Consider the following 11,147-nt stretch of genomic DNA (forward strand, 5'->3'; position numbering starts at 1 on the left):
TTCAGAGATAACCTTAACCTAAACTGTCTGTCCTGACTTGTGGGTGTGGAACGGTAAGAGGCTGCAGTCCTGCCCTTGGTGACCATGGCAATGACTCCAGTCCCAGGAAACAGTTTTACAATGCAAAGTCTATGAACTTTAAATATTCAGGGAAAATGCAAACCAAATATGCTAAAAGCTTATCTAGAATGTATGCAGTCCATGCTAAAAGCTTACCTAGGATGTGGAAGATATATGCTAATTCAATCCTATTGAGAACTGAAACAAAGGAACCATTTGGCCATTCCTCTCTGTATAAAAGGAACTTGAAAATCTTGTTTGGGGCTCTTGTCCAAAACAGAAAGCTCCTGATTCCAGTCAGCCATCAATAAACCATTTTTCCTTCTCAAAATCGTTCTTGAGCCCTGGCCTTTCTATACGCAAATAATTGAACCTCTCTCAAATTCTGCAACACTTTAACTTTACAGGATATAGCATTTTGAAAGCAGCTGCAGGCAATAAATGTAAGCCAATGATAATGGCTCTGTTCTAAGAAAATTTTATTTGTAGACACTGTCAACCTAGAAATGATAAACTGCCTCTGCAAAGGCTACTTCCTTTTAGATTCCTTAACCCTGCTCCAGCACTGTCTGAACGGATGTGTGGATACTGCTGTTAACCCCAATAGCTCAGACACTGCTAAACTGGTGATAAGCTGGTGGGGCTCTGGGCAGTAGAGAAAGGAGTACAGATTCCATCCCTGACCCCAGCCCTGCAATGAGCAGGTCTGGAGTATGTCCCTGCTCACGTTCTGTTCTGTCACTGATGGGCTGAACTGTTTTAGCTCTCCCACAGGACTAGAGGTCAAATGTAATCAAGATAAAATGGTGCAGGAACATGATTGAAGCCTAATGTAGCTGTCAAGGTGGGAATGTCTGGGCTATAAAAGGTTTGTCTCTTTTATCCTGGCCTCAGCCCATCTTCAAGGTGGACTTCATTGGGAAGCAGTAAAATCTTGAAGGAAGTGAAGGAAAGAGCCAAGAGGATGCCTCAATGAAGAAAATATCAGAAACAGGCTCAAAAGTTGGGAAGGTTCTGAAACAAGGAAAGCTAAATGACTGAGTTGCAAAGGGTGAAGTAGGAGGAGTAAGCAAGGAGACAGAAAGATTCAGGGAGTGATATAGCCTGTGCATAAATTCAAAATTGTTTCCAAGTGTACCCAGTCCCCAAAATGGCCAAATAAGTAATATAGGCCCTACAGTCTTTGAATGTTCAGATAGGATGTGAGACTGAATGTGTATTCAGGGTTGCCTGCAGACGAGATGTGGAAGATATGTTAATCCAAGCTGGCTTGGATGTGGAGAATATGTAACTCACCTGGAGGAAATAACCTATCTGATACTAAGATCAAACACTGAAGAACCTAACCAAAGGTCTGTTTGCATACCATCACTGTTAGTCTCCCTAATCCTATATCCTCTGTATAAAAGGGTCTGGAAAATTCTATTCGGGGCTTGGTTTTTATTAGGACAAGAGTCCCCCGAGCCCGGCCGGTCGAAATAAACCAACTTCCTTCTTGGTACTCTCGTGTCCTGGCCTTCGATACCGCGCACACCCAATTTCTCTACAACAGGAGGGTAGGGCCAGTTGTTTTAGGACTTTCTGTTGTATAAAGCTCATCAAAGTATTGGATCCTGTTTCTTTATTGAACATTTTTTGGGGTACCCAAAAATCCCCCAGGCAGCCCTATCCCAGCAACCTGTGAAGCTTAGAACCCTCTGCCACACACACACACACACACACACACACACACATATATATATAATTTTTTTAAGACTTATTTTTTATTTCTCTCCCCATCCCCCCTCCCCATGTTGTCTGCTCTCTGTGTCCATTCTCTGTATGTTCTTCTGTGACCGCTTCTATCTTTATCAGTGGCACCAGGAATCTGTGTTTCTTTTTGTTGTGTCATCTTGTGTCAGCTCTCCATATGTGTATGGTACCATTCTTGTGCAGGCTGCCCCATCTTCACACTGGGCGGTTCTCCTTATGGGGCACACTCCTTGTGTGTGTGGCTCCCCTACATGGCAGATACCCCTGCGTGGCATGACACTCCTTGTGTGCACCAGCACCATGCATGGGCCAGCTCTACAAGGGTCAAGGAGGCCCAGGGTTTGAACCGTGGGCCTCCCATGTGGTAGGTGGATGCCCTATCCACTGGGCCAAGTCCGCTTCCAATTTTAAGATTTATTTTACTTTATTTTTAAATTTTTCTTTCCCTCCCCAGATGGTTCTCTCATCTGCCTGCTCACTGTTTTTTGCTCACCTTCTCCAGGAAGCACCAGGAACTGAACCCAGGATCTCCCTCATTGAAGGTGAATGCCCAACACCTTGAGCTACATCCCGATCTCATGGCTTATGGCATCTGCTCACTGCTGAAGGTGTGGGAGTCTAGCTCTTGTGGCAGGTCAGGGGTCTGCTTATCTTGTTAAGAGGCACAGGGCCAAACCCAGGACCTCCCATGTGGTAGGTGAGTGCCCACTTGTTGAGCAACATCCGCATCCTATTTTTATACCACCTTGGGCTTCACTTGTCACACTTACACAGAAAGATATTTTTTAAAGTATATGCATTTCTGGTGCTTTAGAACATATTAATTTGCAAGTGGATTTTCGTTTTAATTCTTTAATTCAGTTGCACTGCAAAGGTTGGAGACACTTATTTTTTGCCTGTCTTGGGAAGCTTGAAACCCTCCCTTCCCTTAAGGAATTAAAAACAAAGGACAGTAAAGGAGGTGGGAGGGAATGTCCAAAATAGGATTTAGGAGGTGGAGGAGGGGAAGAAGAGGGGAAGGTATTGGGATGTGGACAAGGAGACAGTGAGAGGCACAGAGCAGCCAGGGTATGATCTTGCACCAGGGAAAATGGCTGAAGAAGGGAGTTGGCTGCTGCATAAAAAATAGCTGAGTCTGTGTTAAGCAATCCATGTAAGGAGGGGAACCCACCCTCAAGGCTGTCCCAGGACTGGACACAGGCAGGTTTTAGTTCTTTGTATTTCAGGAACTAGTGAGCTAAGAAATTTGGTATCCTCCCTGTTGCTTCTCTTAAAGCAGGGGCTGAATTCAGCAGGGGCTGAATAGCAAACAGTTTAAGCTATGCAGGCCATCAAGTATTTCAATTACTTACACTCTGCAGGAGTGTAGCAGAGTGAATGCAGCCATAGACAATAACAGCAAACCAGTGATCACTGTTGTGTTCTAAGAAAACTTTATTTATAGAGCATGACAACCTAGGAATAACAAGATGCATCTGGGATGGTTTCTTCCATTTTTGATCCCTTCCACCTTCTGCTACACTGTCCCATCTGTTGTATTGATGTGGGCTATGGGTGGGAGGCTCTTTGTCTCTTCAGAGATAACCTAAGCTCTCTGACTTGTGGGTGTGATGGTAAGAGGCTGCAGTCCTGCCCTTGGTAACAACGGCAAGGACTCCAGTCCCAGGAAACAGTTTAACAATGCGAGGTCTATAAACTTTAAGTATTTAGGGGAAATGCAAACCAAATATGCTAAAAGCTTATCTAGAATGTATGAAGTCCATGCTAAAAGCTTACCTAAGATGTGGAAGATATATACTAATTGAAGCCTATTGAGAACTGAAACAAAGGGACCATTTGGCCTTTCCTCTCTGTATAAAAGGGATTCAAAAATCTTGTTCAGGCCTTGGGATTGAAGCAGAAAGCTCCCGAGTCCTGTCGGCTATCAATAGACCATTTTTCCTTCTCAAAATCATTCCTGAGTCCTGGCCTTTCTATACGCAAATAATGGAACCTCTCTCAAATTCTACAACAGTATGGACACTCCTGGCTACTCCCAGTAGCTCAGGACACAGGTAAGCACCTTGGTAAACTGGAGATAAGGTGGTAGGGCTCAGAGCAGTGTAGAAAGGAAGGCAATTCCCACCACTGGCCCCAATCTTGCATTGAGTTCTTGGTCTGGCCTGGTGGCCCCACACACTTCCTGTCCTGTGATTGTATGAAAGGTTTTGGCAATCACTCTGTACAACAGCCAAAAATCCAATCAAGATAAAACTGCTGCAGGAATGTGATTGGAACCCTGTATAGGTGTATAGATGGGATTAAATGGGCTTTAAAAGGGCTGGAATCCTCAGTTCTGGCCTTAGGCCTTTTCGAGAGCAAGGAGGGGGTTATACAGACACGAAGACATCTCAGCTGGACTCTGGAGAAATTGCTCCATACTGTGGCATCAAAGGCATGCCAGTTTAGCCCTTCCTGTGGACCAGATTGGAAAATATTATGACCCACTAAATTGTCTGTACACAAAACTTCAGGAACTGGTAAGCTAAGAAATTTGGTATCCTCCATGTTGATTCTCTTAAACTAGGCATCGTATTCAGGAAGGGCCATAGAATAAATATTCTAGATTTTGCATGCCATAGAAGCCTTGCCACTACTTTAACTCTGCCAGAGTGTAGTATTGTGAAAGCAGCAAGAGAAAATAACAGGAAACCAGGCATTTTGTCTGTGTTCTAGTCCAACTTTATTTATAGACATTGTCAATGTAGAAATAATAAAACTAAAGCAGGGCAACAAAGGCATTTATTTGGGGTATTAGAATTGTAGTTGGGGAGCACAGATTCAGATACCCAACAAAATCAAGTCCTGTTTTGGTATTTCCAGGCAAGTATTTTTAAAGAAAAAATAGATTGGACAAGTTGTTTGTGGTTGGTGGATGTCTGGAGTGCTTCTCTTGCACTTCACGTTTGATAGTTAATGGACTGCTTTATCTTTTGGTGTTTTATGGTGTCTGGAAGTTCTTGGAGTTTTGAGGCACCTCATTGTTTGAGGTTTTGTATGCTTTGGCAGTTTGTGATAACCGGCTGATATTTGGTTGAGAGTAATCTCCAGAATGACCTCCTGACTTTTAAATCACTTAGTCATAGTAACTTTATTTTATTTCTTTTTGAAACACTGAAATTTGACTTTCATCTAATTTCCATGCATCATGAAGTATTCTTCCTTTAGTCTTGTTTCCGTACTTTCAAAATAAGAAAATGTTTTTTAAAATGTAAAAAATCTTCACAATGTAAAAACATTTAAAATGTTGGTAATGTAAAAAAAAACATTCTTTGCTTCCTAGTCTATAAAAACAGAGTGGGTCTATTTGCCAATTCCTGGCTTAAACCAATTTTTGAAAATGCACCTAGTACCCCACCAGTGAACTGTGAAGTCAATTTCATGGGGTGCAATCAAATTACAAAAAGAAAAAAAAGAGTTTCTCATAGACACTAATAAGCTATCAATTATTACATTCAATGTTTTTGTACAGCTATAAAATTGAAGAATATATCCTGCCAAACATACAAATGAAATGCTATTGATGAGAGGCAATCTGATTTAAAAGATGTTAAAATGCAAAAAAAAAAAAAAAAGGATGTTAAAATGCAAATATGAAATTTTTAATATAAGCAGCTCTCAGAATCAATGAAATGTATTAATGATATAGAAGATAGAGTATATCTCACATTGTGAGGGTATTATTTTATAAAAGTTCTGTTTCAAAGATATAGACATATATCCTGGCTTAATTTCTCTCTTGCCTGATAGAGTTAAATCATGTAGAATTAAAATTTTGTTAAATGTTGGAGAAGCTGGAATTAGTGGATTCCTGTATGTTGTACACAAGAATGATTATATTAAAAACAGTTACCACTTGTTTATGTAACAAAAGTTAAGCACTTATAACATGGCGAGCATTTTTTTAGAAACTGGGAGTACAGCTGTAAACAAAACATATGTCCTGCCCTCCTCATAGCAATTTATCTAGTGTTTTATCAAACAGAAATTGGAATCTGGAATTCAAAGCTCTGATGTTGCAGTTGACAGAGTCAGGATTGTAATTCTGCCTCAGCCTTTAACTAACTGTTCCTTCAATGTTTTAACCAGTTTTCCTTATTTGTAAAACAGCGACGTTAGTAGTTTTCTTGGTGTTTTGGGATAGGATTAAAGAAGGGAATGATTTTTTTCTTTTCAAATCAATACTGACTGATGTCACGTGGTTGTCCTTAGGTGACAATTTATAAAAATTAAGTCTTGCAAGTAGAAGGCACTGGCTTCAAGCAAAAAATTATTGTAAAATGGCAGATCTCTTGTGTGAGAAGAAACTGGAGCCAGCACCACAGATGACAAATCAAAAAGAATCCAAATTCCCGGATGATGAAGGTGATGACCTGATCTTTGTTGGGGTGCAACGTGCCAAAGAAGATGCTGACATTCTCTTTGTAAAGGAGATTTCAAATGCAAAGGCCATTATTTCAAAGATTTTGAACAGAGTTACACCAGGCTCATGTTCAAAAAGTAGGAAAGGGCTCATGAGTCAAGGTCATACTTATACAAGGAAGCCTGCAAATTATGTGGTCCCCATATCAAAAGAAGGGGCCAACTTGCCAGTTTCTCAACCTGCATCCAGATCAATAGATAATGCTATTATTTTCAAACATTCCTCAAAACATGGCTGTAACAGTAGCCCACCACCAGTCATGCCTCATAATTTCTCCAAATTCCCATCAACATGGTCTCAGAGTCTGGTTGGAGCAGTTCTCTCCAGTAGGGGCAAGAATGAAACTCCCCACGATTCAAAGCAATGTTCCCCTTCTGATGTGAAGAGTGGCAACCTCAAACGGCTTAAACTCAGTGATGAAAGCACAGAGGTATATTCTTCAGAGGCCTTTTCATGCATCTTTCCTACAGAGATCACTGGTACATCCTCTAAAAATATTCCTACCTCATTTAACTATGTTCAGAATGGAGCATGGTCTACATGGGCAAGTGCAAATGACAAGGCACATTTGGATCTTATGAACCTGGATGTAGCAAATAGCTTTGAAAGACTAGCAAAAACAGACTTTTCACACATTACAAGTCAGAACCAGACTGTTGACACCAAGAAAAACAGTATGATCATGTTTTACTATGGACAATATAAAGGAGATGGGCAGTCAGATCAGAAGACTCACACGAATTTTAAATGTGTCAGTTGCTTGAAAGTTCTAAAAAATCTTAACTTTATGAAGCACGTGAAGCAACATTTGAAGCATTAGAAGGAGAAGGGAGACAGCTGGGAAATCCACATCACCTGCCAGTACTGCCACTGACTATTTCCCACTCCCTACCAGCTGCAGTGTCACATTGAAAGTGTACACATCTTCCAAGAATCCTCCTCTGTTTGTAAAATCTGTGAATTGTCATTTGAAACAGATCAGGTTCTCTTACAACACATGATGGCTAATCATAAACCTGGTGAAATGCCCTACTTGTGCCAACTTTGCAATTACAGATCATCAATCTTTGCTGATGTGGAAATGCATTTTAGAGCATGCCATGAAAACACTAAAATTTTGCTGTGTCTGTTTTGTCTGAAGATTTTCAAAAATACAGTAGCATACATGAATCATTGTTGGCAGCATTGGAACAAGAGAGTCAGTGCTCCAAGTGCAGGCTACAGTTTTTGACTTTGAAGGACAGAATGATACATGAAACCAAGAATCATCAATCATTTAAAAAGGCAGAGCAACTGGAAGGGTTGCCACCTGGAACAAAGGTTATTATTCAAACTTCAGTTCAACCAGGATCAAGACATGCAACTCCCATTACTGTGAGCATCACAGACAATAAATTACCACAAGATTGACACCCACTAAAACCAAAAAGAGAACGGCTCTGAACACTAGACTTTCCAGACTCCCTTGCAACTAGTAGTCTGGCTGACGATTATATTCTATGCCCATTTACAGTAATTATGGAAGACACAATTTAGGCTAGGTCATTTGTATATCTTGGTTTTGGATACTCATGAGCAATGCCATCAAATGTGGGTCTTCCAATGACCATTCTTTATCTTTCTGGTTTCAAGAAATAACTCAAAGTTTCCTTCAAAATCCCTCCCAGTCACCTTCCCCTTAAGTCAGATGTATTCTAACCTCTACCCACAACCCCATAGGTTAGTTTTGCCTATTTTTAAACTATAAATAAATGAATTCATACAGTGTATTCTTGGCTTTGCCTTCTTTTAAATACTGTCTGTGAGATGCATCCTTGATGTGTGTAGCAGTGATGTATTCTTTTTAAATTGCCAGTAGGTTTCTATGAAATGAATATGCCACAGTTTTATGTATCCATTTTACTTTTATGGACTTTTGGGTTGATTCTTTGGCTGTTTTTAATAAATCTGTTGAGATCATTCTTGTACATCTTTGGTGGACATTTGGACTCATTTTTCTTTGATATATATAGTTATGAGAAGAAGTGTTGTATCTGCAGACAAAGAATAGATACTATGAAATACTTTCCAAAAGTAATTGAATCAATTTATAGTCCCAGCAGCCTGAGGGTTCCATTGATTCACATCCTTTCCAACCTTTGGTAATGTGAGACCTTTTAATGAGAGTCATTCTCTTGAAGTTATAGCGGTATCTCATTAAGTTCTTGTGTGTCTTGATTTTTTTTTTAAACTTGTTTGTCAGTTGCAAGGAGTTTGAGGAAAATGCTGGGGCACTGAAATAGCCTGTGTCCTAACCTGGTGGTGCTTTCATGGGTGTGTATATATATATATGTGTGTGTGTGTGTGTGTGTGCGCACGCGCGCATTATGGTTCAGGATTGCCTGCCCTTATAAAAATACTTTGCCTACCAAGGATATAAAGATATTCCACCAATGTTTTCTTCTAGAAGTTTTACTAACATTTTTAAAAAAGATTTATTTATCCCTCCCCCGCTGGTTGTCCGTTCTCTGTGTCTATTTGCTGTGTCTTCTTTGTCCGCTCCTGTTGTTGTCAGCAGCATGGGAATCTGTGTTTCTTTTTGTTGCATCATCTTGTTGTGTCAGCTCTCCATGTGTGTGGCACCATTCTTGGGCAGGCTTCACTTTTGCGCTGGGCGTCTCTCCTTATGGGGCATACTCCTTGCGCGTGGGGCTCCCCTAAGCGGGGACACCCCTGCGTGGCAGGGCACTCCTTGCGCACATCAGCACTGCACATGGGCCAGCTCCACACAGGTCAAGGAGGCCCAGGGTTTGAACCGCAGGCCCTCCCATGTGGTAGACGGACGCCCTAACCACTGGACCAAGTCCGCCGCCCTACTAATGTTTTATACTTAAGTGTACAATACATTTCAAATTGATTTTTTGTTTAAGATGTGAGAAGTCAAGGAATGAAATTAATATTTCACTATATGCAAATCCAAATCAATCAGCCTCATTTACTAAAAAGACCACTTTTTCTCCCACTATATTGCTATAAAATTTTATATTAACCATGTGTTTCTGGAATTTTCCCAATTCATTTGTCCTGTTCTCTATCCTTGCCCTAATTCCTCATTATCTTAATTAAGTGTTCATATAACACTTATGATAAAAGAGAATCACTAGGGGGAATGGTTGTACCTCAGGGGTTGGCTGCCTGCTTCACACGTGCAAGGTCCTGGGTTCAGTCCCTGCTACCAATAAAAAAATCACTGGGGAAATTATGAAATACATGGAACTGAATGATAATGAACATAATGCAGTAAAAAACTGTGAGAAACAGCTAAATTGGCTCATAATGGGAAATATATAGCAATAAACAGAAAAGAAAGGACTAAGAAGGAAGAAAATAATAAAGATTGGTTAAAAATAGAGAAGAAAACAGTTATAGATGAAAAAATCCAAAAGGTGGTTCTTTCATAAGATAATTTTTTTTCATTTTTTATTATCCTTTTTTAAAAAAATTACATAAATAACACAAAATACAAGATTATTAATATAGACAAACTTCTGGTGGGTAAATCAGAGAAGAAAAAATACAAACCAACCAACATCCTGCAAACTTCTTGTAAAGAGCCTGGTATTTACTATTTCAGGCGTTGATACCAGTAAGTACAGACTCTGTTGCACTTAAACTGCTGTTGTAGCGGGAAAGCAGCCATAGACAACAGCTTAATGAATGGATATATCTGTGTTCCAATAAAATGTCACTTATGGAGGCAGATTTGAATTTCGTATAATCTTATCACCAAAAATTCTCCTTTTAATTATTCCCCCAACCACTTAAAAATGTAAACGCAATTGTTAATACACTACAAAATGTGCAAAGCAGGTGGCTGGTTGCCTGGATTGGCCCCAAATGCAACTTCAAGAGAAAGAATGGGCAGCCAGGCCCAAGTGCTTTGTCAAGTTCTATAACCATGGGGCATGCACTAGCACTTTTATGGTCAAGGGGATACATTTGGTGATTATGAGAGTGGGCTCTATAAGGAAAAACATATCCCTAAAGGACTATACCTCAGCTCCACAAGCCCTTCTGTTGCAGCAAAGCTAGGAGGACTGAACCATAGAAGCTCACAACTGGCACTCCAGAGAGAGTTGGATGAATAGTTTTATTACGCACGGGCCCAGAGGAGAGTCAATCTCCAAATTCTGAGTTCCATTTATCAGTTTTCACAGGTTTATATAGGATTTCAGGTGGGATCAGCATAACTTTTGCTCATTGGCTAATGTGGTTACAGAGGCAGAATGCAACTGCAAGGTTGCGGGTTGATTTACAGAAATGGGGGGCAGGGAGAGGCACTCGTTTAATATCTTCCTGCCTGGCCTTGCTTTCATAGGCTGATTTATACAAGCAGGGGGCAGGAGTGACTTGTTAGGTATTTTGTGAGGTTATGCTTTTTATTTCTCAACGTTTCCCCCCTCTGACGCCCCTATACACTTTTTATAGGGCATCACTCATGCTAAGTAGCTTATATTCTCTTAGGGCCAGAACACTTGCTGCTGCTCTCTGGTTTACTGTTGTTTCAAGGAACCTGACAAGGGTATTGATTATGCAGGGGCCAGATGTGACTAACATAAGTAAAGTGATTAGGGGACCTGCTAGGGGCAAGAGCCAAGAGGACCATTGTCACAGATTCCAGCTCCATGACTCCTCTAGTTCCCTTTTTCTTTTCTGAATGCAGTCTCTTAGTTCTTTTACTTTGGTATAAACTATTTCTGATTGGTTGATGTAGTAACAGCATTCTTCCCGAGGAAGATGCATGTTCCTTTTTTTCCTGCTGTTAATAGGGCTACTGTGGCTAGTGAATTGGCTTGGCTCTGGAAGGTGACTAGGGAGTCAGCAACTCATTCTA

The 11,147-nt window shown here is 40.5% G+C and overlaps 1 pseudogene; it reads left to right on the top strand.

Moving 5' to 3' along the window:
* The first annotated feature begins 6,131 nt into the window (after positions 1-6,131).
* Positions 6,132-7,684, top strand: LOC101427731 (zinc finger protein 280A-like; annotated as a pseudogene).
* The last annotated feature ends 3,463 nt before the right edge of the window (positions 7,685-11,147 follow it).

The sequence above is a fragment of the Dasypus novemcinctus genome, chromosome 19 (assembly GCF_030445035.2).
Source record: "Dasypus novemcinctus isolate mDasNov1 chromosome 19, mDasNov1.1.hap2, whole genome shotgun sequence".
Taxonomy (NCBI): Eukaryota; Metazoa; Chordata; class Mammalia; order Cingulata; family Dasypodidae; genus Dasypus; species Dasypus novemcinctus.